This window comes from Amblyomma mixtum, unplaced genomic scaffold (assembly GCF_055824585.1).
Source record: "Amblyomma mixtum isolate Tamu unplaced genomic scaffold, ASM5582458v1 scaffold_24, whole genome shotgun sequence".
In the NCBI taxonomy this organism is placed as follows: Eukaryota; Metazoa; Arthropoda; class Arachnida; order Ixodida; family Ixodidae; genus Amblyomma; species Amblyomma mixtum.
The window spans coordinates 394,490-398,441 of NW_028317721.1; the positions used below are offsets into that span (position 1 = coordinate 394,490).

The window sequence follows — 3,952 nt, forward strand, 5'->3', positions numbered from 1 at the left end:
CCGTGAACACCGCCATCTTTTCACGGTGACGTGTTCGAAGACGCTGAGGATTGGCTGGAGACCTTCGACACAGGCTCGAGACAAAGGCTGGCGCGACGAGCGCAAGCACAATACCGGCTACTTTGCCTTGGAAGAGTCTGCCGGGACGTGGTTTGAAAACCACGAGGCTACCCTTCTCACCTGGGAGACGATTTGCGGGAGTCTCCTGGCCACGTTACCCAACGCTGACCACCGGGAGAAGGCTCAAGCTGCGCTGCACTCCCGAAGTCAGCGCACAAACGAAAGTGTGCGCATGTACACCGAAGACATGGCCCGTGTTTTCAAGCGCGCCGACCCCAACATGACAGAGGAGAAGAAGCTGCGCCACCTCTTGCATGCGTGGGGTTAAGCAGGAGCCGTTCGCGGGCCTCGTGCGCAGCCCGCCCCATACGGTGGCGGAATTTCTTACCGAGGCGACCACGATGGAGATGACGCTGCAACAACGGGCCCGCCAGTACAATCAGGACATGAACAGCATGGTGCCCGAAGGCTTTCGTCTTGTTTCAGCGGCAGTGCCGACACCTTGCGCGAACTAATTCACTCAGTTGTCCGGGAGGAACTTCAACGAATCCATCTGCCCCAGGTTGCGCCTGCACCGCTGGCAGCGCTGACCGAAGTCCTCAGTGATGAGGTGCGACAGGTTGCGCAGGCACCTCGTGTCCCCGAAGCGCCACCCCGATTCAATTCAGACCCACGTACGCATCCGTTGTGGGTCGCACGACTAGCTACGGTCCCATTTCCCCTACGCCTGGCGTGAGCAACATCGCTACCTGTCACACAAACGTGCCTGACTACGGTATTACCCCGACGACTCCCGTGAGTAACATCGACGCATATTCCGCAACCGCACCTGCTACAGCTGGGCCACGCCCTCGGAAGTCGGATTTGTGGCGTACACCGGACCGCAGGCCTCTCTGTTACCACAGTGCGAAGCCCGGTCATCTCTACCGAGCATGCCCGTACCGCCAGGTGGACCTTCGCGGTTTCCATCCCGACACACCTTCCCGTTAGAACGGCGAACGAGCGCATGAGATTGCGCAGCTTCTCTAAGCGCGCCAGAGCCGTGTCTACTCCGGAAGGCGCGAGTCCCGTTCGCCTTCACCTCTACGCTATCGGGCTTCCAGCCCCTGCCGCCAGAGTAGCTCTGCTGGCCGTCGCTTGCCGAGTACGCGTCGGAAAAACTAACACCAGCGACCTCTGGAGGCAAGGCCACTGCTGTCGGGAAAACTGAAGATCATCCGTCCCTGATATACCGATACGCCGATTTCTCACAGGGGCAAGGTAGCGACAGCATCCGACGCGTACTTTTGATTTGTGCGTGACAATATACGGAACTGACGCGATCGCTTTACTTGATACTAGCGCGGACTATTCAGTGATGAACCACGCCCTCGCCCAGGAATTGGGCAAAGTTTTGACGCCATGGTTGGGTCCTAGCATTCGCCCAGCTGGAGGTCACCTCATTAGCTCGGCCGTAAGGTGCACAGCCCGAGTCGGCATCCGCAGTTTCGTCTGCGTCGGTGAATTCGTCGTCTTGCGCGAGTGTTCGATAGATTTGATCCTGGACCTCGGCTTTCTACACGCAAACGATGCTGTGATCAACCTACACGAGGCGCTAGTCACATTTTTGATGAAGCAAGCCGTGGCGCACAGTGACACAGAAGACCCAGGAGTGAACGCTCTGCGTATTGTCGAAGACGACGTAGTGCTGCCACCATGGTCCAGTGTGCTGGTGTTAGTGAGGAACGACTCGTTTCACGACTACGAACGTATTGCGGACAGTCACCCTTCTCTGTTGCTCGAGAAGGGAGTGGCTATGGCGCGCGGTCTTCTAGAACTGAATGACGCCTGTGCGACAGTTTTTCTGACGAATTTCAGCAATGAAATTCAACACCTCGCCAAGGGAGCGGTCTTCGCCTTCCTCCGCGACGTGGATGGGTTGCCGAATCTGTGTCCCGTAGAGATGACTTAATAACGATGCCGCACCACGTAACGCCCTTCAGAAGGTAAAAATCAATCCGGTGTTGACCTCATCACAAGAACCTTCTGTCGTTGCTGCTACTTGATTTTAAAGATTGCTTCGCGGTGAGCTCGAAGGTCGGACGTACGGTGGTAGCCAAGCATCGCATCATCAACGATTCGGCCACGCCACCAGTTTGTCAGCGTCCATGCCGTGTTTAGCCTAAAGAGCGGGAGGCTATTAGAACGCAAGTCGATGAAATGCTTGCAGACGTTGTTATACAGCCGTCAAGAAGTCCGTAGGCGTCGCCGGTGGTTCTGGTGAAAAACAAAGACAACACGTTGCTATTCTGCGTTGATTACAGGAAACTGAATAATGTTACTAAAAAGGACGTATGCCCACTCCCTACGATCGATGATGCGCTTGACCGACTCCGAGATGCCATGTTTTTCTTTTCCTTAGATCCGAAAAGCGGATTTTGGCAGATCGAGGTGGACGAGGGAGACCGTGAGAAAGTGGCTTTTGTAACACCCGACGGTCTGTACGAATTTAAGGTGCTCCCGTTTCAACTTTCGGCCACGTTTCAACGCATGATGGCCACTGTTTTGGTTCGTCTGAAGTGGCAGTCGTGCCTTGTGTACCTGGACGACGTGGTCATCTTTTCGTCTAGCTTCGAACAAGACTTGCAGCGATTGCGCGTTGTCATTCAAGCTCTGCAGTCTGCACAGCTAACTATCAAGCCAGAGAAATGTCATTTCGCCTTCGAGGAGCTCCGTTTCTTAGGTCATGTTGTTAGCGCACAAGGTGTTCTCCCAGACCCCGACAAGACTTCCGCCGTCTCCAGTTTCCCACGCCCACCCGACAAGAAGGCACTCTGACGTTTTTTGGGCCTCTTCTCCTATCACCGTCGCTATGTTAAAGATTTTTCTCGCCTAACTGAGCCATTGACAGCCTTGACTCGAGATGACGCACCCTTCGTATGGGGATGTGCCCAAGACGAAGTCTTCGAGGAACTCCGCTGCCGCCTTCAAAGTCCACCAATACTAGCTCATTTTGACGAGAATGCAGAGACTGATGTCCACACTGACGCCAGCACTGTCGGCATCGGAGCGATCCTCATACAGTGGCAGGACGGTGCAGAACGAGTAATCACCTACGCGAGCCGCACTCTTTCTCGATCGGAACGGAACTATACGACTACAGAAAAAGAGTGTCTTGCCGTCATCTGGGCTCTGCGTATGTTTCGACCATACATCTACGGACGACCGTTTCGTGTTGTCAGCGATCATTACTCTCTATGCTGGCTAGCCAGCATTAAAGCCCCTTTTGGCCAGTTGTCCAGATGGAGCCTCCGTTTGCAGGAGTACGATGTGACGGTCGTCTATAAATCGGGTCCGCAGCACCAGGACGCGGACTGTTTATCACGAGCGCCCGTGGAGCCGGCTACGCAGGACATCACCGAAGATTACCCCCTTCTTTGTGCCATTAGCGTCTCCCATATTTCGCAGCTTCAACGGAGTGACTCTGAGTTGGCGCCACTCATTAAGTACCTGAAGGGTTTTAATGCTAGTGCACCTCGTGTGTTCCGCCGTGGACTACAGTCCTTCATTCTGCGGCGTGGAGTCCTATACAAGCGCTACTATGACAGCAACAAGGAGATGTTGCTGCTTGTTGTTCCATCCTAGTTACGCTCCGAAATCTTGAGCGTTGTCATGATGAACCATCCGCTGTGAACTTGGGAGTCAGGAGCACACTGGCAAAGATTCGGCTTAAGTATTACTGGCCCAGTTCACTACTATCAGTGCGTAAATACGTAAAAACATGCCGCGATTGCCAACGGCGCAAATCTCTTCCTCTGAAACCAGCCGGCTTTCTCCAGCCCATAGCACCCTCAAAGACCCCTTTTCAGCAACTTGGCATAGACCTCCTCGGCCCTTTTCCGATGTCGTTCAC

General features: G+C 54.5%; 1 pseudogene; it reads left to right on the top strand.

The window, feature by feature from the left end:
- The first annotated feature begins 238 nt into the window (after nucleotides 1-238).
- Nucleotides 239-3,684, top strand: LOC149324543 (uncharacterized; annotated as a pseudogene).
- The last annotated feature ends 268 nt before the right edge of the window (nucleotides 3,685-3,952 follow it).